Source organism: Phyllobates terribilis, unplaced genomic scaffold (genome assembly GCF_046119375.1).
Source record: "Phyllobates terribilis strain yellow unplaced genomic scaffold, ASM4611937v1 Scaffold_2__4_contigs__length_985480577, whole genome shotgun sequence".
In the NCBI taxonomy this organism is placed as follows: domain Eukaryota; kingdom Metazoa; phylum Chordata; class Amphibia; order Anura; family Dendrobatidae; genus Phyllobates; species Phyllobates terribilis.
Window position 1 is genome coordinate 246,831,469 of NW_027362762.1, and position 24,301 is coordinate 246,855,769.

Genomic DNA, 24,301 nt, shown 5'->3' on the forward strand with positions numbered 1-24,301 from the left:
ATTAGGTGGACTTTCCAAGTAACTACGTTGTTGAGGGCACGGCTAATGTTTTTGGACAAGTGCTTGTGTAACACGGGCACGGCACTCCGGGAGGAATAGTGGCGGCTGGGGACTGAGTACTGAGGGACAGCCGCCGCCATCAGGTTGCGAAATGCTTCCGTCTCCACAAGCCTAAAAGGCAACATTTCAAGCGCAAGAAATCGTGAAATGTGAGAATTTAGTTGTGATGTCTGTGGGGCATTGGCTGCATATTTGCTCCTGCGTTCCAAGGACTGGGGTATGGACAACTGAACGCTGCGCTGGTACAAAGACATGGACGTGATTCCTGATGCTGTTACTTGAGAGTGCGCAACAACAGGTGCAGGGCAGGAGGCATCTTAACATGCACCATGGACAGGGGATTGGCTTGTATGCACAACAGCGGAAGAAGCAATGGTGCCACCTGCAGACACTGCTCCTGGACCCTGAGATTCAGCCCACAAAGTCGGGTGCTTTGCTGCCATGTGCCTGATCATGCTGGTTATGATCAGGCTGGTCGTTTTGCCACCCCAGCTGATGCTGGCCTGGACTCGGGATGCCAACCAGACAAGGGAAGACCTAACAGTCGTACTGGCAACTTTCTTCGGTTTGGTGTTACGGGGAATGGTTGCCTGCCTTCTGTCTGTGGCCACCATACTGCTTCTTCCTGCCTGTTGAGGTGCTCTGCCTCCCTCCCCCTGTGCTCTGCTCTCCTCACTCTGCTTGTCCTCCTGCCTGGTTGGGTCAGTTACTCTATCATCCACCACCTCGTCTTCCACTTCCGCACCCTGGTCCTTCTCCTTACTTTCTGGCAAATGTGTCTCATCATCGTCCACCTCTTGTGACACTTTCCCACCGTCGCCTTTGTGTAACCGTGGCTGCTCTAATATTTGGGCACCGCCACACGCGATCTCCTCTTGCCCCGCTTCAAGTGGACCGTGCGAGAGGCCCGAATCTTTAAATGGAAAAGTGAACAGCTCTTCAGAGTGTCCAAGTGTGGGATCAGTTGTCTCTGGGCACTCGGCATGGTGGGAGGAAGGAGGATCAATATGAGGAATATGTGGACCAGAGTCACGGCTACTGAGACTTGACCGTGTGGAAGACAGGGTGGTGGTGCTGGTGGCTAAGTGACTGGAAGCATTTTCCGCTATACAACCAACAACCTTTTGACACTGCTCTGGGTTCAATAGTAGTGTGATGCGTTCCCCTAGGAATTGGGACTAGGATGGTCGGGCGAGAAGATGTGGGTGTTTGTTGTGGCACAATTTCAGCTTGCCCACGGCCTTGTCCTCAGCCTCTGAATGCACCATCACCATCATGTCCAGTTCCCCGTCCCTTGCCACGTGCCTTGCCCATTTTAAATGGACAGTATCTTCCACGCTCACTACAAATGACTTATGTTTGGAGCGAACTCATATGTGATCGATGTGATGAAGAAAACAAAGTTTTAAATACCTGACCCCTAGGTAACTAGTTTGAACAGCAAACTGGTGTGCATTGCTTCACTGACACACTATAGGAAATTTTTAATGGAGGCCAGAAATGCCAGAATTTTCTGACAACGTATATGTGATCCGTGTGATGGAGAAAACACAATTTAAAACCTGGCCTGTAGGTAAGTAGTTTGAACAGCAAACTGGTGTGAATTGCTTGACTGACACAATAAAGGAAATTTTTAATGGAGGCCAGAAATGGCAGTATTTTCTGACAACGTATATGTGATCCGTAAGACGGAGAAAACAGAGTTTTAAATACCTGGCCTGTAAGTAAGCAGCTTGAACAGCAAACTGGTGTGAATTGTTTCACTGACACACAAAAGAAATTTTTAATGGAGGCCAGAAACGGCAGTATTTTCTGACAATGTATATGTGATCCGTGTGATGGAAAAAACAGAGTTTTAAATACCTGGTCTGTAGGTAAGAAGTTTGAACAGCAAACTGGTGTAAATTGGTTCACTGACATACTGATGGAAATTTTTAATGGGGGCCAGAAATGGCAGTATTTTCTGACAACGTACATGTGATCCTAGTGAAGGAGAAACACAGTTTTAAATACCGGGCCTGTAGGTAAGTAGTTTGAACAGCAAACTGGTCTGAATTGGTTCACTGACACACTAAAGGAAATTTTGAATGGAGTCCAGAAATGTCAGTAATTTCTGACAATGTATATGTGATCCGTGTGAAGGAGAAAACAGAGTTTTAAATACCTTGCCTGTAGGTAAGTAGTCTGAACAGCAAACTGGTGTGAATTGCTTCACTGACACACTAAAGGAAATTTTTAATGGAGGCCAGAAATGGCAGTATTTTCTGACAACGTATATGTGATCCGTGGGACAGAGAAAACAGAGTTTTAATTACCTGGCCTGTAGGTAAGTAGTTTGAACAGCAAACTGGTGTGAATTGCTCCACTGACACACTGAAGGAAATTTTTAATGGAGGCCGGATATGACAGTATTTTCTGACAACGTATATGTGATCCGTGTGACGGAGAAAACACAGTTTTAAATAGCTTGATTTCTAGCACTCTAATATGCAACGGACCTGGCTGTATTCTGCAGTGCCAACAAGCAAATGACGCAGAAAAATGGTGTTCTCTGGATTGCTTTTTCAGCAAATAATGAGGATTAAGGTCCAAGAAAAAGTATTCCTGGCCCCTGAGACCTGGGCCTTTGTATAGAAATATCTAACAGCAGCAGAAGGCAGAATTGGAATGGAGCCTCTTGTGCTATATGCACTGCAGTCTGCTATATACCCTGCCTGCCTGCCTATATACACTGCCTGCCTGATATCTCTGCAGATGGATTAGTTAGTCCTCAAAAAGATTGTTTGTTAAGATGGATATGTGTAATGTACGGTTTTTCTCCCTACACTACCTAACACACAAGCAAATCTCTCCCTGACGCAGCAGCACCTCTCCCTAAACTGTCTAATTCTGGAGTGACTGTGAAGAACATGGCGGCACCAGGTCTGATATAGACCCGATAACTCTATGCGGCAGGCCAATCACTGTAATGCCACAACCAACATGGCTACGGCATTACAGTGAGTGGCAGGCAATCCCCGCATGTTGATTGGTGCTCTAAAGAGCGCCAAACATGCAGGGAGGGGACCCGAGCTCCCGCCAAGCAACCCTGGAAATACTTGGCGAGCGCCGAGAATCTCGAGAAGTGAGATGCTCGGTTGAGGACTGAGCAGTAGCGAGCATGCTCGCTCATCACTAGTAGTGTGGCCTGTGGGGTGTTGGCTGCTTATTTGCGTTTGCATTCCAAGAACTGGGGTATGAACAAATGAATGCTGCGCTCGGACAAGGACGTGCTTGATGATGGTGCTAGTTGAGAGTGTGCAACAACAGGTGCAGGGTGAGGAGGCATCTTCGCATGCACTATGGACAGGGGATTGGCTTGCACGCACAACAGCAGTAGAAGCAGTGGTGTCACCCACAGACACTGTTCCTTGACCCTGGCGTTCAGCCCACAAAATCGGGTGCTTTGCTGCCATTTGCCTGATCATGCTGGTGGTTGTCAGGCTGGTCGTTTTGATACCCCTGCTGATGCTGGCCTGGCAGATGTGGCAAATAGCCTTTTTGGAGTTATCGGCAGAATCTTTAAAAAACAACCAGGCTCGGGAAGACCAAACAGTTGTACGGGCAACTTCCGTCATATTGGTGTTATGGGGAATGGTTGCCCACCTTGTGTCTGCGGCCACCACTCTGCTTCTTCCTGCCTGTTGGGGTGCTCTGCCTCCCTTCCCCAGTGTGCTTCTGACCTCGCTCTGCATTTCCTCCTGCCAGGTTGGGTCAGTTACTATATCATCCACCACCTCGTCTTCCACTTCCGCACCCTGTTCCTCCTCCTGACTTTCTGGCAATTGTGTCTCATCATCGTCCACCTCTTGTGACACTTTCCCATCGTCGCCTTCATATGACCGTGGCTGCTCAAATACTTGGGCATCGCTACATGCGATCTCCTCTTGCCCCGCTTCAAGTGGACCAGGTGAGAGGCCAGAATCTATAGATGGAAAAGTGAACAGCTCTTCGGAGTGTACAAGTGTGGGATCAGTTGTCTCTGGGCACTCGGCATGGTGGGAGGAAACAAGATCAGAGTGAGGAATATGCGGTCCAGACTCACGGCTACTGAGACTTGAACTTGTGGATAACAGGGTGGTGGTGTTGGTGGTTTTGGTGGCTAAGTGACTGGAAGCATTGTCTGCTTTCCAACCAATAACCTTTTCACACTGCTCTGTGTTCAATAGTGGTGTTCTGTGGTCCTCTATTAATTGGGACAGGAAGGTCGAGCGAGATGTGGGTGTTTGTTGTGGCACAATTTCAGCTTGCCCACGGCCTCGGCCTCTGCATGCACCATCACCATCACGTCCAGTTCCCCGTCCCTTGCCATGTGCTTTGCCCATTTTAAATGGAGGACAATATCTACCACGCTCACTACAAATGAATCAATTTTTAGCGAACTTATATGTGATTGTGTGATGCACAAACCACTGTTTTAAATAGCTGGCCTGTAGGTAACTATTTTTAACAGCAAACTGGCGTCAATAACTTCACTGAAACACTGAAACAGTATTTTAATGTAGGCCAGAAATGGCAATATTTTCAGCGCAATTATATGTGAAGCGTGTAAAGGACAAACCACAGTTTTAAATATCTGGCCAGTAGGTAACTATTTTTAACAGCGCCAACCTCGTGTCAATAAGTTCACTGACACACTGCAACAAAATTTCATTGGAGGCCAGAAATGGCAATATTTTCAGCGCATTGAAAGAGAGGAAGTACTTCACTCCAAGGAGTATGTCAGGTGCACGGATAGGGTCCCAATCCTTTCAAAACAAATAAAGTGGAATCCAGCACTCTTTTAAAGATTTATTTCAAAGTAAAGCATGATGTACGAAAACAATTTGACGTTTCGGTCCTAGAGACCTTCTTCAGAACGTACAATAGTGACATATATATACATATACAGTACAGACCAAAAGTTTGGACACACCTTCTCATTTAAAGATTTTTCTGTATTTTCATGACTTTGAAAATTGTACATTCACACTGAAGGCATCAAAACTTTGAATTAACACATGTGAAATTATATACTTAACAAAAAAGTGTGAAACAACTGAAAATATGTCTTATATTCTAGGTTCTTCAGAGTAGCCACCTTTTGCTTTGATGACTGCTTTGCACACTCTTGGCATTCTCTTGAAATAATCAGGATTAAGATAACAAAAAAAATATCTGTGAAAGCAACAGCAGACAGAACTGGAACTCTTTTTTATTATAAAAAGTACAAAACACAGATACAAAACACAAATACAAACATTATACAAGAAAAAAAAAACAGCAAGACATAGCCCAAGTCTGAAATTTCCAGAGTTCAACAAAATAATACATGACACAGAAATGTCCTTGCTCTCCAGGAGACCCCCCAGCAAGGGAAGACCTTAACGTACCTCTTTACCAGACCTCGCCCGATGGCGCACCAAGCCCCCAATATCCGCCCACATTCACACCCGCACATTCACACCTAACTCCATAAAAAAAACAATGAACTAAAAACTGGCCCATTGCCCAAAATAAGACATAGGCCACCTTGCCAAAATGTAACTATACACACACGGAAAGCTCTTTTTTTTTTTTTTTATTTATTTATTTATTTTTTTTCCCTCACAACCAACTCCCAAGGTCCCACGAAAGTCTGTGGCCTTTAACAATACAAGGTCCCACTAAAGTTTGCGGCCATTTATCACACACAAAAAGGTCCTCTTTTGCCTTTTTTCCCCACATCCCACAGGGCGTCCATTCTACCAAAACCCCTCCCCTCTACCCCCTTGAAACCCACCTCCCAACCTAAACTAAACCCCCCCACACACAATACACATACATATGCATACAATAAACAATAGCACAACATAACAATATAAAATGACAACATAACAACTAACCATAAACATGACAACATAACAACTAACCATAAAAAAACAACCATGAACCAAAAATCAGACCCAAGTTCAGTGCTTGCAAGCCCTATATTCAGGTTTCCGATATTGAAAAGCAAAAACCTACAAGTGAGGGGAGCAGCCCACCACCATGAAACTGGAGACTACAGAGGCTCTCACCGTAAAATTTCACACAACTCCCTGTCTCTCCCTAAAAAAGAAAAAGAAAAACCTGTCCCTACCGCCTTACCAATCTTTCCCTACCTGTCCCTGCCTGTACCTCACTGATCCTCAATACAAACCTAATACTAACTACCTATACCTAAAGACTGTCCCTATCTGTCCCTCCCTGACCCTACACAACTATCTGACCCTACAAATAAATATAAAAGACTAAGCTCACCCTATCACAAACACACAGAACATAACTCTCCCTAGGGCACATTAAATGAGAACCCTATCCATAGAAGGGAAGCCTTCCCTGCACCCAGCCTCTCATACTCCAGCGAGCGCACTTTTGCCAGGTCATCCAGGATGTTCATAATCACCTCTTCCCGGAGGAGGGCTTTCTGCTGGGTGGACACTAAACACCGTGCGTTCCACATGTAGAACCTAGTCACTAAGCTAACTAAGAAAACCGTGCCTCGATCTCAGCCACCAAGAGACCTGAATGCTACATAGGCCCACTCCGCATATGGAAGGCCTGCCAGCCTAGGCCAGCCAATAGGAGCACCCACCCTTCTGTAGACCTCTGTATTGAAAGGACACCGAAGCAGGAAGTGCTCCATGCTTTCAAGCATGCCGCCATATACCTCGCGGCGACAATCCTGGTCATCAGAGTTCCTGTACTTCAGGTTGTCCCTCACATACAGTCTCCTATGAAAGCAGTGCCAAGCCAAGTCCCAAAACTTCAAGGGGATCCACTTAGAGTTTAATAATCCAAGCCCCACCTCCTGATCCCATAGTTACATAGTTACATAGTTAGTAAAGCCGAATAAAGACTTGCGTCCATCAAGTTCGACCTGTTAGTTCTGTAATTGCTAAAGTTGATCCAGAGGAGGGCAAAAACCCCAAATGATTTAGCCAATCTTCACCTGAGGAAAAATTCCCTCCCGACTCTGAAACCAGCAGTCAGAATAAATCCCTGTATCAACCTACTATTTTATTCTATTTTTAAGTATATGCAGAAATCTGCCTGGTATCTAGAAAAGCATCCAGTCCCCGCTTGAACTGGTTTAGTGAATCCGACATTACCGTCTCCTCACTCAGTGAATTCCATATTCTCACTGCTCTTACCGTAAAGAACCCCTTCCTATGCTGGTGCTGAAACCTTTTCTCTTCCAGTCTTAGTGAATGCCCTCTTGTTACCGTAATATCCCTCCTTTTGAACAAATCCCGGGCAAGGTCTCTATACTGTCCCCTAACATATTTATACACATTTATTATGTCCCCCCTCAACCTTCTCTTTTCCAGGCTGAATAGTTCTAGTTTTGCCAACCTCTCTGGGTATTGCAGTCCCTCCATTCCCCTTATTAATTTTGTTGCCCTCCTTTGTACCTTTTCAAGCTCATTTATATCCTTTCTATATATTGGGGCCCATAACTGAGCACAGTATTCCAAGTGTGGTCTGACCAGTGCTTTGTACAGTGGAAGAACAATGTTCTCATCCTTTGCAGCTATACCTCTTCTGATACATCCCATTACCCTGTTTGCCCTTACAGCAGCGGCCTGACTTTGGGCACTCCAATTTAGTTTGCTATCAATCAAGATGCCCAAGTCCTTCTCCATCTCTGAATTCCCCAATGATTTCCCATTCAGTGAGTACTGGTGACTAGTGTTGAGCCACCCCCATAGTGTTCGAGTTCGGTTCGGTTCGTCGAACACCCGTGTGTTCGCTGAACTGTTCGTCGAACTGTTCGTCGAACACCTTCGAACACCGTTAAAACCAATGGCAGGCAAACAAAAACACATAGAAACACATAGAAAACACCTTCAAAGGTGTCCAAAAGCTGACAAACTGCTCAGAAGACATAACTAACACATGGAAAAGTGACAAGTACATATAGTCATGCGAAAATTAAAGAGGTGGAGGAGTAAAAGGAGGGGGAGACACAGATATAGGCATGTCATGCCCTTCTAAAATCCAAAAAGTGAGAAGCCGACACGGCCAGTCCGCTCCTGCCCGTGCCACCTCCGTGTCGCCGGGTTTGTGCCAGAGTCGCGGTGAACCCTGACGGCCAGCCCCCCTCTCCCAATACTGGTGCCTGTCCGCTGGTGGGTCGAGCGAGCCCCCCTGTGGTGGAGGCAGCTCTAAGCTTTTTAATTTAAATTGTCTCTCTAATTTGAATGAATACACTTTAAATCCATTTACAAGGATCTATTGGAGGGCAAGTCTCATGCCAGCAGCCGCGGTAATTCCAGCTCCAGTAGCGTCCACTAAAGCTGCTGCAGTTAAAAAGCTTTTATAAGGATCGAGCTTGGCTGTCCACCGCAAGGCATCCTACTGCCAGTCCCAGCCCCTATGCCTTGGGGTGCCTCCTGATGCTCTTCACTAAGTATCCCATGGTCCCGAAGCATTTCCTTTGAAAAAATTAAGTGTCTAAACTACAGGTGGTGTAGCTTGCTTAACAGCCGGGATAATCCGCTGACTAGCAGACACTGCTACTAGGCACAAAGTATTTCCTGGGCTAGATGCAGTTAAAAATTTGTAATTAGATACTCTCGTTGGATGCTGAGAAAGCATTCCATAGAGTCTCCTGGCACGCCATATATGATTCTCTTAAAAAGCTTGGGGTAGGGGTCTAGGGGACCCTTTTATAGCCAAAATCACGGCCCTGTATCGCAATACGTCACCTAGGCTGAAGATAAATGGAACTGTAGCACCCTGAGGGCTCGGTTGCTACAGACGTATTGCACCTCACCCAGAGGTGTGATATCTCACTCTCAGGTAAGGATGGAGTGTGGATCAGGACCCGACACCTGCATGCATTACACCACATTGCCGTGGGGCAGGGCGACCAATATGCCCCTGAGATGGGCACGACAGTCCCTGTCCCTGGCTGGAGTGGGGGAGGGAACACTGAGGAAGGGGAACCCTGTAGTGCAGGAGCAGGGAGGAAGCAGTTCCTGGGTGCATTGAGAAGGGAGTATAAAAGGTGGGCACCATCTTAGTTCAGTGCAGAGAAGTCTGAGCAGAAGTGGCAGGGAGCAGGGGCTCTGCATGAGCTCTGCTCCGGAGGCGGGCCTAGTAACAGAGGCCCAGGCCTGGAAGAGGGAGACGGAAGGAAGAGGAGCGGAGAAGGCTCCAGGAACGAGGAATGAAGGGATCCCAGGGGTGCGGACGGGCAAGTCGCCACCGCACGCCCGAATCCACCTGCGTGGAGGGGTCAGGCCAAAGGGGGAGACCGGTCCCCGAACTAGTGGAGGCAGGAAAAGACCCTCAGCTAGAAACCGGAGGCTCTGACATTTTATGTGGCGCAGCCCCTCGCTACACCCGCTAGTAAGGCACCACATAGGGTCAGGGAAACTGGCGCCAAGTTTACCAAGAGGAGGCCCGAGGCAGCCGGACAGAAGTGTTGGTAAGAAAGGCCAGACAAAGGACACACAAAGGGGGTCCTGTGAAGTGCTCCAAAGTTATCTGGGAGTTGTCTGAGCCCCTCACCTGGTGAGCACAGTACGACGTGGGCAGCCGTTACCTGCAGACGTGGTCTGGATAATAAGAACTGTGAGTAAAGGCCCTGGACTGCATCACTGACTCCGTGCTGCCCTGCACCATCACCCCCATCCTCCGCATACACTGCCCTGAGGCTATACTCCTCCCGTGGGGAGTTATGCTACGCTCTGCTGCACCCACAACACCAGCCTCAGCGGTCTGCCCTGTAGCGGCGGTTCACTCTGACCGCAATCCACGGTTGGCGTAGTCGGACATTTAAACATGAAAAACCACATAAATAGTTCCGCCACTGGTTTGACTGCCCTGAGCCACGGAACCGGGTCGCCGCCACGAAGACTACAACCACCAGCATCCACCAAAAAGGGTCCGGCTCCGGGTGTCCCAAGGCCCAGGGGGTGCGTCAGAACATTTTCATCACCTTTCACAATCACCAATGGGACAAGGCAGGGATGTCCTCTGTCCCCTCTCTTATACATCCTAGTGACGGAGCACCTGCTCTCATCAATTCGCCATAACCCCAATATTAGGTGGATTGAGGTGGGAGGCACCGAGTACAAGTGCTCTCTATTTGCTGATGATGTCCTAGTATATATCACTGAATCACATATATCCATCCCTGCTGTTATGGCTGAAATAGATCACTTTGTTACATGGTAAAATTTTAAAATCAATGCAGCGAAGTCTGAGGCCCTCGATGTCTCCCTCCCCAAATCCATATAGGATTCCATCCAGTCCAACTTTCCCTTTGCCTGGCCCTCACAGGGTATCAAATACTTAGGAATTCCTATTCATAGAGACCTCTCCCATCTATGTTATCTTAATTTTGGGCCCTTTATTGAACAATTCCATACAGACCACGGTTGGCAAGTTAGAACTGTAAGATTCACTACGTGAACCACTGGTGTTTTGTGGAAAAGCACATGTACACTGCGTTCCAAATTATTATGCAAAAAGTGTTTAGGAGTGATAAGGGAAGAATTTGTTTGTTTGTCAGTTAAACTCATTGATGGTGATGTGTGTCAGGGCTCTTTATATCACTTTAAGCAATTGCAGACACCTGTGCTAATTAGTTTGGCAGGTGTGTCCAATGAAAGGCAAGACTACTTAAGAAGGCTCTCTCACATTATTAAGCAGCCTACATTTTCTGCCAAAATGGGAAAGAAAAAGGATGTGTCGGCTGCTGAGAAGCAACAAATTGTGGAGTGTTTAGGTCAAGGCATGACTACAATCAACATTGTGCGATGATCAGGATGAAGTGTCTTGGCAATCAAGAAGTATGTAGCTGATTCACAGTACACACGTGTGCGTGCTGATAAGGGCAAATTGAGGACTCTTTCCTACAGGCAATTACGTCAGGTTAAAAGAGCAGCGGCAAGAAAGCTTTGTCATAGCAGCAGACAAGTTTTTGAAGCTGCTGGTGCCTCCAACGTCCCCCGAACAACAAGATGCAGGGTCCTTCAGAGGTTTGCAGCTGTGCATACGCCATCCTGTCGACCTCCTCTATCCACTTCACACAAGTAGAAACGGCTCCAGTGGGCCAAACATTACATGAAGACTGATTTCAAAACTGTTTTGTTCACGGATGAGTGCCGTGCAGCGCTCGATGGTCCAGATGGATGGAGTGGAGGATGGCTGGTTGATGGACACCCCACGCAAACACGGCTACAGCGCCAACAAGGAGGAGGTGGAGTAATGTTTTGGGCTGGAATCATGGGGAGAGAGATTGTCGGCCCCTTTAGGATCCCTGAAGGCGCTAAAGATGAACTCCATAATGTATGTGGATTTTCTCAAACAGCACTTCCTGCCATGGTTCAAGAAGAAGAACCGTGTATTTCACAGCAAGATCATTTTTCTGCATGATAATGCACCATCTCATGCTGCACATAAAACATCTGCATCTCTGGCTGATATGGGCATAAAAGGGGACAAACTTATGGTGTGACCCCCATGCCCCCCTGACCTCTACCCCATTCAGAACCTTTGGAGCATCATTAAAAGGAGTGTCTATGATGGCGGGAGGCAGTTCACATCTAAGCAACAGCTCTGGGAGGGTATTCTGTCCTCATGCAAAACAATTGAAGCAGAAACCATCCAAAACCTGACAAATTCAATGGACGAGAGAGTTCAGAAGCTCCTTTCGAACAAGGGGTCCTATGTGAAAATGTAACATCACCTACAATAAAGTTTTGAGTTGAAAACTGTTTGATTTCAGTTTCTAACAACCTGCTAATGCTTATAATTTCAAAAATGACCATTTTTTTGGTCTTTATTAAAATGAAAAGGTTGATCGAAAAGTTTGGGGGATCTAAGAGTGTGGCAACCCAGTAGTCATGATTACTTCGAATTTTGACAATATGAGGGTCATGCTGCAGGTAGTGCAGCAAGAAGGCACTTATGTGTCTTGCACATCTCGGAGCCCCAAAATTATTTTCCGGGTTAGATGCAGCTAAAAATTATTTTTAATTTTAAATCTGGTGGAGCTTATTATAGATGGCCTAATAGGATCAGTGCTGCACACTGCTACAAAGCCCAAATTATTTTCCAGTCAAGATACAGATAAACATGATTAGTAATTTGAAAGCTTAAAACGGTTGGTAGGGTGATTTTAACCAATCATCAAGCTTTTACTCTCCCCAGGATGAAACAGGGGTTGAAAAGTCGTTTCGGATCCATGATTTGTTCATCTTTATGAACGTGAGTCTGTCTACATTATCAGTGGAGAGCCGCGTGCGCTTATCTGTCAGCACACCACCAGCAGCGCTGAACACACGTTCAGACAGGCGTAAGTGGCTAGCTCCGGCCATTTATCCAGATTGGAAGCCCAAAAAGAGCAAGGGTCCAGTGACACAGTCGTGGCTTCAATGTTTACTTGGAGATACTCCTGTACCATCGTCTCTAGGCGTTGACTATGTGTCAGACTTCTTGTCTCCTGTGGCCTTGCAAAGGATGGGCTAAAAAAGTGGTGAAATGATTCCGCAAAATTGATGTTACCAGCAGATACTGTGGTTCTGTTACGGTTTGAGTGCTGAACACTTGACGGTCCCACGATTGGCAAGTTGGAACTGTGAGATTCACTACGTGCACCACTGGTATTTTGTGGAAAAGCACATGTAAGATTCTGCAACAGTCTCTGCTGATACTCCTGCATGCGTGCATCCCTTTCTATGGCAGGAATAATTTCTGCAAATTTACTTTTGTACCGGGGATCTAACAGTGTGGCAACCCAGTAGTCAGGATTATTTCTAATTCTCACAATTCGAGGGTCATGTTGCAGGTAGAGCAGCAAGAAGGCACTCATGTGTGTTGCGCATCCAGGAGCACCAAGTCCCTGTTGTGTTGGTGGCGAGGTAACAATCATGCTTCCTTCCTCTGTCCTCTCCCCCCAACCTCGCACAACAGAAATGTGATCAAGGTCTCCCTCATCTGATGAGTCTTCCATCAGTTCGTCCTCCACTTCTTCCTGGGCTCCTGCACCTTCCTCACTAGTTTGGCTGCTACCATGCGCCCTGGTAAAACCATCTCCCCCACCCTCATATGTCTGCCGCCTTGGTGCTGCCGACCGTCTGGACCTTGCAGATGTTAGCCCTTCCGCATACAACTCCTCCTCCTCTACTTCCTCCACCTCCTCTTGTGCCACCACCTGACTCCGAATTCTGTTTAACATGTGCTCCAGCATGTAAATCACCGGAATAGTCATGCTGATAATGGCATCGTCAGCACTAAACATCTTCGTCGCCATTTCAAAACTGTGCAGAAGGGTGCATAGGTCCCTGATCTGAGACCACTCCTCCAGCGTGATTTGCCCCACCTCTGAATCTCGTTGGCCCAGGCTATACGTCAGAACGTATTGCACCAGGGCTTGTCGGTGCTGCCACAGTCGCTGCAACATGTGCAGAGTTGAATTCCACCGGGTAGGCACATCGCATTTTAGCCGGTGAAGTGGCAGGCCCAACGACTTCTGTAGAGATGTAAGTCGCTGAGCTGCGGGATGCGAACGGCGGAAGTGAGCACACAGCGACTGTGCCCTCTGCAGAAGGCCATCTAGTCTGGGATAGTAGGCTAAAAATTGCTGGACAACCAGGTTCAACACGTGAGCCATACAAGGCACGTGTGTGACATTGCCCCGGCGAAGGGCCGCACCCAGGTTTGCAGCATTGTCGCACACGGCCTTCCCTGGTTTCAGGTCCAGTGGAGACAACCATTCATGAAATTGGTTCTCCAGAGCTGACCACAACTCCTCAGCTGTGTGACTCACATTTCCCAGACATTTCAAAGTAAAAACCGCCTGATGACGTTGAGCCCTACTGCCAGCATAGTAAGGAGGTGTGCAGGATCCCTTCTGCGCAGTTAGAAAGCTTGTGGCATGACCAGACAGGCTTTGGGTGCAGGTGGAAGACCGAGAGGAGGTTGAGGAGGCAGAAGCAGTGGAGGAACTTTGACATAAAGAGGATTGACGCACAACTCGTGGGGACGTCAAGACTTGGACTGCAGCCCCTTGTCCTGCTGTCACCATAGTTACCCAGTGCCCAGTCAGCGACATGTAACGCCCCTGTCCATGCCTACTCGTCCAAGTGTCTGTGGTGAAATGCACCCTGTCACACACAGAGTTTCTCAAAGAAGCGGTGATGTTGTGTGCGACATGCTGGTGGAGCGCAGGCACACCTTTCTTTGAGAAGTAGTGCCGACTGGGCATCTGGTACTGGGGCACTGCGACGGACATAAGGTCTCAAAAATCCTCTGTGTCCACCAGGCGGAAAGGCAGCATTTCTGTAGCCAAGAGCTTGCAGATGGTGAAATTTAACCTCTTAGCTTTCTCATGGCTAGGAGGAAATGGTCTTTTACTTGTCCACATCTGAGGGACCGAGGGCTGGCTATTGTGCTTAGACGGGGTTGATAAGGGTGTCCCCGGCAAACTGCCGGTCTGTGAGGAAGATGCAGGCGGACATGTTAGGTTGCCTTGATCCAAAGGTGGTGCTATCGATGTCGGACAGCGCTCAACACCAGCTGGTGTTACCACCTCCAAAGAAAATGATGAGCTGCCATTCACGCTGGCTGTTGCGGGTAAAGAGGTGGCAGGTCTGCGCCCCAAAACAGGTGTGACTGCTGTCCCCCCAGTCACAGAGGATGAAGAGGCCGCGGATGCACAAGATATGGCAGACGGTGATTGGCCCGGCCGGCTAGGCCGCATTGTAGCACACTGAGCTTCCCACTGCAACTTATGCTTCATGTCCATGTGCCGGTTCATGCATGAAGTACTCAAACTATGTATTTTTTGGCCTCTACTTAGCTTTTGCTGACAAATGTTACAGATAACATGAGTTGGGTCATCTTTATCGATCTGAAAAAATGCCCAGGCTATGCAAGGCTTAGCACCCATGCGACCTGAAGAGCCACCACGACTTGTGGTGAGAGGCAGAGTTGTGTTTGAGGATGCAGTTGTTGACGTGCTTCCAGTACTACGTCTCTGTCCAGGAAGGCGCAACCTGACCTTGTCGTCACTAGCATCTTCCTCCACCTCCTCTGCTGACCTCATCTCTTGGCTGACTGTGGGTTGACAGTAAGTGGGATCTCCAACCTCATCATCATCACCCTGTGTGTTATCACACCCGTCGTCCTCAGAGCCAACCTGTTCCTGCCCTGACAAAAAACTAAAGTTGTCGCTCCAATCAGGTATTTGAGTCTTATCATCGTCTTCCTCATTGTCTCCACCAACAGGAGTTACAGTTTGGGAATGAGGGTCTACATTATGGTCAGAACCTTCTGCGTCTGGTCCTGGATCCGACTCATAAAGATTCTGGGCATCAGTGCAGATCATTTCCTCGTCTGGATTCACAGAAGCGCTGGAGTCGACCTCTGATTCCCAGGCTATAGTATGAGTAAACAGCTCTGCAGACTAAACCATCTGTTCTACCTCATACTCAGACGGGCAGCTGGAGATTTGGGAGCTGTGAGGAAGCAAGTGCGATTTGGGTGACACCTTTGAGGACTGGAGTATTTGTGATGTTGAAGTTGATGTGGAGGAGAGCCCACTTAAAGGAGCACTTGATATCCGTTGAAGCACCTGCTGTTTTTGTGCCTAATCTGGAATTTGTAGCGATTGGCGTGGCCGTAAGAAAGGGATCTTATCACATTGTCCGCTAAAAGAAGTAGACATTTTAGTTTGGCTGGAAGATGGTCTTTCTTCTGCAGATGTTACTGATGCTTTAACACCTACCCCACGGACACAACCTTTTTTCCCCTTCCCAACACGCCTATTCCCCTTTCCACCAGCAGCAGGCCTTTTTCCACTCATTTTGGTGGTTAACTAATTCACAACTCTGGAGTTTGCACAAAAAAACAATGGATGGTAACCGAGCAGAGCTGAGTGGCCAAACTGTGGTATTAGGCCAAAACTATTGGCTGGGTTAGATGCAGAAAAAAATTATATTCAATTTGCAACCTGATGGAGGTCAGTATAGATGGACTAATACAACAAGTCCCACACACAGCTAGAAGCCCAATATTTTTTCAGAGGTAGATGCAGAAAAAAATATATTCAGTTTGCAACCTGATGGAGGTCAGTATAGATGGACTAATAGAGAAAGTCCGACACACTACTAGAAGGCCAAATATTTTTTCAGAGGTAGATGCAGAAAAAAATTATATTCAGTTTGCAACCTGATGGAGGTCAGTATAGATGGATTAATAGAACAAGACCCACACACAGCTAGAAGCCCAATATTTTTTCAGAGGTAGATGCAGAAAAAAATATATTCAGTTTGCAACCTGATGGAGGTCAGTATAGATGGATTAACAGAGAAAGTCCCACACACTACTAGAAGGCCAAATATTTTTTCAGAGCTAGATGCAGAAAAAAATTATATTCAGTTTGCAACCTGATGGAGGTCTGTATAGATGGATTAATAGAACAAGACCCACACACATCTAGAAGCCCAATATTTTTTCAGAGGTAGATGCAGAAAAAAATATATTAAGTTTGCAACCTGATGGAGGTCAGTATAGATGGACTAACAGAGAAAGTCCCACACACTACTAGAAGGCCAAATATTTTTTCAGAGCTAGATGCAGAAAAAAATTATATTCAGTTTGCAACCTGATGGAGGTCTGTATAGATGGATTAGTAGAACAAGACCCACACACAGTTAGAAGCCCAATATTTTTTCAGAGGTAGATGCAGAAAAAAATATATTCAGTTTGCAACCTGATGGAGGTCAGTATAGATGGACTAATACAACAAGTCCCACACACAGCTAGAAGCCCAAATATTTTTTCAGAGGTACTGTAGATGCAGATAAAAATTATTTTGAATTTGCAACCTGATGGAGGTCAGTATAGATGGACTAATAGAGAAAGTCCGACACACTGCTAGAAGGCCAAATATTTTTTCAGAGGTACTGTAGATGCAGATAAAAATTATTTTTAATTTGCAACCTGATGGAGGTCAGTATAGATGGACTAATAGAGAAAGTCCGACACACTACTAGAAGGCCAAATATTTTTTCAGAGCTAGATGCAGAAAAAAATTATATTCAGTTTGCAACCTGATGGAGGTCAGTATAGATGGACTAATACAACAAGTCCCACACACAGCTAGAAGCCCAATATTTTTTCAGAGGTAGATGCAGAAAAAAATATATTCAGTTTGCAACCTGATGGAGGTCAGTATATATGGACTAATACAACAAGTCCCACACACAGCTAGAAGCCCAATATTTTTTCAGAGGTAGATGCAGAAAAAAATATATTCAGTTTGCAACCTGATGGAGGTCATTATAGATGGACTAATACAACAAGTCCCACACACAGCTAGAAGCCCAAATATTTTTTCAGAGGTACTGTAGATGCAGATAAAAATTATTTTGAATTTGCAACCTGGTGGAGGTCAGTATAGATGGACTAATAGAGAAAGTCCGACACACTGCTAGAAGGCCAAATATTTTTTCAGAGCTAGATGCAGAAAAAAATTAGATTCAGTTTGCAACCTGCTGGAGGTCAGTATAGATGGACTAATAGAATGATGCTATGCCCAAAAGATTTTACTTCACTAGGTGCAGTAAAAAAATTGGTATTCTATACACAGGTGGTATATCTTGCAACACAGATAGGCTACTCCACTGACTAACACACTCTGCAATAGGCCAAAAAGGATTAGCTTTGCTAGATTCAGCCAAATGCTGTGAAAAAAACTTGCACAGCACTGGCACAGACCTGCCTGGCAAAAACTGATAGGAACTGATGTAACCTAGTCCTGAAAAGGAATCCAATTACAATTAGTCTTTACTCCCACAACCTATCTATTTAAGAGCACAGACCTGCCTGATAAAAGTCGTAGGAAATGCTGTAACCTAGTCCTTAAAAGGACTGCAATCACAACTATTCCCTACTCCCAAGCTATCTGTATATTTGTGCGAAAATTGGCTTGAAATTAACAAGGTATAGCGCACACAGCAACAGCGGTGCCGTCTAACACGCAGCTGCAGCAGTGAGAAAATGGTGGCGACGGGGAAAATGGCTTGGTCTTATAGGGCAAGGACATGTGACATACACTGCCAATGACACATGCCCTTGCTTGTGTGAAAAAAAGCACTTCTCTCCGTGTGTGCGCTGCTGATAGGCTGACAGATTGCACCTCCCCACTGTAAATGCGGGAAAGAGAAAAAAAAATGGAGATCTTCATTGTTCCTGCAGAGATCCATCCCCTGCCCCTCCCCCCACCCCGCTGTACACTCAAACTGCATATTAACATTAATTTTCATCATTACTGAGAAAAAATCCAGTTATGATTTTGGTGCACGAACAGTTATCGAACATAACCTCGAACAGCCGAATTTTTCTCAAATTGTTCGTGTTCGCCGAACGGCTCGAACACCGCCCAAAACAGCTCGAATTTGAGATTGGCGAACAGTTCGAGTAGAACAACGCTCATCTCTACTGGTGACTTCCATTTTTCCTTCCCATATGTATGACCTTACATTTCTCCTCGTTAAACCTCATTTGCCATTTAATGCTCCACCTACCCAGCTTATCCAAATCCCTCTGTAGGTCTTCACTATCCTCTTTTGTATTAATTGTTTTACATAACTTTGTGTCATCTGCAAATATTGATATTTTACTATTTATCCCGTTGACTATGTCGTTAATAAAGATATTAAATAACATTGGGCCTAGTACAGACCCCTGTGGTACCCCACTAGTGACGCTTACCCAATCTGAGTATATTCCATTTATAACCACCCTCTGCCTTCTATCCTTTAGCCAGTTAGCTACCCACTTGCAGATATTTTCCCCCAGCCCCATCATTCTCATTTTGTATACCAACCTATTATGTGGCACGCTATCGAACGCTTTTGAGAAGTCGAGATACACGACATCCACTGGTTCCCCCTGATCTACTCGAGAGCTAACCTCCTCGTAGAAGTCAATCAGGTTTGTTTGGAAGGAGCGATTCCTCATGAATCCGTGTTGGTTCGGGGTTAATAGATTATTAGCGTCAAGATGCTCCATGATTGCCTCATTAATAAAGCCTTCAAAAATTTTGCCCACAACGGACGTCAGACTCACCGACCGATAGTTTCCGGTGTTACTTTTTGCTCCCTTTTTCAATATTGGCACTACATTCGCTTGTCGCCAATCAAGTGGTACAGACCCAGTCTCAACAGAGTCCTTAAATATAAGATATAACGGTCTGTCTATCACATTACTTAGTTCCCTTAGTACCCGTGGGTGTATGCCATCAGGTCCTGGTGATTTGTTTATTTTAATGTTACTGAGGCGTTTCTGTACCCCAGCTTGGGTTAGATTTGTCATACTTAGTGGAGGATTAAGCTTGTCACTTCTCATTTCGCCTGTTAGTTTTTTTTCCTTTGTGAAAGTTGACGAAAAAAATTTATTTAATAGATTAGCTTTATCCTCATCTTTCTCTATGATTTTGCCTTCATCACTTTTTATCGGTCCAATATTATTCGATTTAATCCTTTTGCTATTTATATACGTAAAGAACAGTTTGGGATTTGATCTACTTTCCCTAGCAATACGTCTCTCTGTTTCCTCCTTTGCTATTTTTATTTGTTTTTTGCAGGTTCTCGTTTTTTCCTTGTAACACATTAGTGCCTCCTTGCTGTTTTCCTGTTTTAATCTCTTGAATGCCTCTTTTTTGCTATTTAACGCCCCTTTTACGTTCTTATTCAACCATATTGGTTTCCTCTTATTTCTGGCCCTTTTATTCCCATACGGTATATACCTCTCGCACTGAGTATTCAGAATTCTTTTGAAGGTTTCCCATTTACTATTCGTATTTCCTTGATTAAGAACTTTGTCCCAGTCTATAAGTTGAAGGTTTTCTTTCAGCTGATCAAACTTCGCCCTCCTAAAGTTTAATGTTTTAGTTGTTCCCTTATTGATAACCCTACTGAAGGGCATTTTGAAATTGATAATATTATGATCGCTATTACCTAGGTGCCCCCCTATCTGTACCTCAGTTATTCTATCAGGCCTATTAGTCAATATTAAGTCCAACACTGCCTTCCCTCTCGTTGGTTCCTGCACTAGTTGGGAGAGATAATTATCCTTGATATTTGTCAAGAACCTTTTTCCTTTCTGCGATCTACAGGTTTCTGTTTCCCAGTCAATATCCGGGTAGTTGAATTCCCCCATTACAATCACCTCATTATGTTTTGCTACTTTGTCTATTTGTCCTAATAGCAGTTTCTCATTCTCCTCTGTTATATTGGGTGGCTTATAGCAGACCCCCAGTAATATTTTATTATTATTTTTTGCCCCCTCTATCTCTACCCACATGGACTCGACCCCCTCTTCTCCCTCTCCTATATCTTCCCTTAGTCTGGGCTTTAGACGTGACTTTACATATAAGCAGACTCCTCCGCCCTTCCCCTGTTTCCGGTCCCTTCTAAATAAACTATAATCTGTTAAATTTACCGCCCAGTCGTAGCTATCGTCTAGCCAAGTCTCTGTTATACCTACGATGTCATACCTCTCCTCCGATATAAGCGCCCGCAGCTCATCCGCCTTATTGGTCAGGCTTCTTGCGTTGGTCAGCATGCAAGATAAAACTTTGGGGTTATTTAGCATCCTATTCTTCTCTAACGATCTAACTGTACTATCCCCACCCCCCTCTCCACCCTCATTATATTCACCTCTCCCCTTCCCCCTTACTTGCCTCACATCCCACCTATTTCCTTGGTTTCCCCCCCCCGTCTCTAGTTTAAAAACTCCTCCAACCTATTAGCCATCTTCTTCCCCAGCACCGCTGCACCCTCCCCATTGAGGTGCAGCCCGTCCCTACGGTAGAGCCTGTAGCCGACAGCGAAGTCGGCCCAGTTCTCCATGAACCCAAACCCTTCTGCCTTGCACCAACTCTTTAGCCACTTATTCACCTCCCTAACCTCCCGTTGGCGCTCCTGTGTGGCTCGCGGGATTGGTAGTATTTCTGAGAAAACTACCTTGGAGGTCCTTGCCCTAAGCTTCCTACCTAGATCCCTGAAATCATTTTTAAGGACCCTCCATCTACCACTCACTTTGTCATTGGTGCCAATGTGGACCATGACCGCTGGGTCTTCGCCAGCCCCACCCAGTAACCTGTCAACCCGATCCGCGATGTGCCGGACTCGAGCGCCAGGGAGGCAGCACACCGTTCGGCGATCCCGGTCTTTGTGACAGATTGCCCTGTCTGTCCCCCTAATAATAGAGTCACCCACTACCAGGACCTGTCTAGCCTGCCCTACACTACCCCCCTCCCCCTCATTACTGGAGCATACACTCCCCCGGCGGTCAGAGGATCTGTCGTGCTCCAATAATGCCGGTTCTGAACCAGCCTTCCTATACTTCTTCCCTCTATCCCTTCTAACTGTTACCCAGCTCCCTGCCTGTTCAGCCTGCGCTTCCCCACTAAGCTCCACCCCCAGTGTTGACCCATTGAGTGTCTGCTCGGTGAGCAGCAAACTCCGTTCCATGTTGTCGATGCTCCTCAGTACCGCTATCTGAGCACTTAGATCCAGGATTTGGGCTTCCAAGTGCACGATATGCTCACATCTCTCGCAGCAGTATGGATCCCTGAGCGGTAGCTCAAGGAATGCATACATTGCGCAAGATGTACACTGCACTGCTCCGGCCAACATGGACGTCATTCTAAATATGGGGATACAGTCAGTATATATGTACAAGTACAAAACACAATTATTTATATATAGGTGTATGGACGGGGATCAATTAGGGATGTGCAAGTGTATCGATTAGATATCGGCGCGGGATCAGTTAAGTATGGACGGGGGATCAATTAAGTATCAATTAAGTATGGACGGGGGATCAACTGAGTGGGTCAGGTGGATTAATTAAGTATGGACGGTGTGTCAATTAACTATGGACTGGGATCAATAAGTATGGACTGGGGAAATAATTAATTGTGGACTAGGGAATCAATCAATTAATTATGGACAGGGGGTTTAATTAAATAGGATGGGGGGTAAAGCAAATAAATAGGTATGGACGGTGGGTCAATTAACTAAGGACTGGGGATCAATAAGTATCAATAATATCAATAAATATGGACTGGGGAAATAATTAATTGTGGTCTGGGGAATCAATCAATTAATTATGGACAGGGGTTAATTAAATATGGTGGGGGATAAGGCAAATAGATAGGGACTGGGGATGAGTAAAAGTGGACAAGGGGAATCTTTTAAATAGGACAAGGGGGATCAATCAATTATGGGCTGGGGGGGTCAATCATTTAAATGTGGTCAGGGGGATCACTTTAATATGGACGGGGGGTGGTCGGGGATCAATTAAATGAGGACGGGGGGGTCAATTTAATGTGGTCAGAGGGATCAGTTAAATATGGACGGGGGTGTTCAGGGGAATCAATTTAAATATGGACGGGGGTGATCAATTAAATATGGACGGGGGGGTAATCAATTAAATATTGACTAGGGAATACAATACAATTACAATACAGATACAAATACAATACAGTACAGTACACACTTGGGCTCAGTAGGGCCGCTTATCGCGGCCTCCTGCCCCTCACTCACCTCCTCTAGGGACGCTGCACGCTATCACAGCGCGCTTGTCCCTCCGGTCGCCTCTTACCGGTCCTCCTGATCACCTCCTGGTCACCACCACCTGGCACGCTCCGCTGGCCGGCACTGCACGCTGCCACAGCGCTTTCTTGCGCTCGTCCCTCCGGTCGCCTCCTACTGGTCCTCCCGGTCCGCTCGGTCACCTCCGCCTGGCTCTCCTCCCTTCCCAGGAGCTCTCTCCACACACAGCACAACTCTTGCAGCAGACGGCAGGCTCCGCCTCCACCACTTCCTGTCAGGCCTCCTCCCACTTCCTGTCCCGACTTGGGCAATCCTTGAGCACCAGGGGCTTCCGAAAGTGGGTCAACAGGACCCTATTGTCAAGTAACCTCCTTGACATGGTCCTCATCTCTCACACTCCCAGACCCCACCAGTGGTTCACCTTCAGAACCAGGGTAGCATAAGATGGAAGATGCCCATGAGGCAATCGAAGGTCCTTCACCTGCCCTCTTCTTTTCCTGGAAGAAAGGCCGAAACCATCCCCTACAGGAGAATACCCACGGAGGAGCCCTCTCTAACCAGAGGTTGACGATGTTTGCCTTAAGAAAGGAGTTTACTAGAAACCCCACTGGGTTGACCATACCCAACCCTCCTAGTCTCCTCGTGCGGTACATGACCTCCCTCTTTATTAGGTTCAGCCTATTCCCCCACAATAATTGGAAGAACAGACTGTAGATCCGTGTTCAAAGAGGCTCTGGCAAGATGCAGACGCTGCCCAAGTATATTATTAAAGGGAGCAAATACCCTTTAGCCAGGCTAACCCTTTCCCTCAGGGTCAAGGACCAACCCTTCCACTGATCTACCTTCTCGGTGACGATCTTAAGTCTTCCCTCCCAGTATTGCTGCGGATTGTCCCCCGGGCCGAAACTGATGCCTAATATTTTTGCTCTGGCCTGAGGCCATGGAAGGGTGTCTGGGAGATCAAAACTTGGATCTCCCCCTCCCAGCCAGAGACTCTCACACTTATCCCGGTTGATCATGGACCCGGATGCCACCGAGTAGCGCTCAACCTCAGACATGACCCAATCTGCTTCCCCTCTCGGGGATACAAAAAGGGAGATGTCATCGGCATATGCCACTACCCTCAAGGTGGCCTCTGGCTCCGCCAGGTCCATCCCGACTCCCATCAATGGTCCACGCTTCACCCTCCTTAGAAGGGGGTCGATTGCGAACACGTATAACAGTGGGCTCAGAGGACAGCCCTGGCGGACACCAGGCTCCACCTCAAAAGGGTATCCGACCCAACTTTTCACGAGTGGAAAAGTCTTTGCCCCATTGTCTAAAACTCTCAACCAATCAACAAACCTCCCGGGCAGACCGTACATCAGAAGGACGGACCAGAGGTACTCATGGTTAACCCGGTCAAAGGCATTCGTCTTGTCTAAGGGCAGCAAGAACCCCTTCCAGTGACCTACCCTGCTCTGCTCCACTGCCTCTCGGACACCGAGCACAGCACTAAATGTACTGCAGCCTGGAACAGAGCAGTGCTGGGCCCCCGAGAGGAGCCGGGTGCAAATTTCACCAACCGATTAAAAAGCACCTTTGCCAGCACCTTTCAGTCCATATTGAGAAGCGCT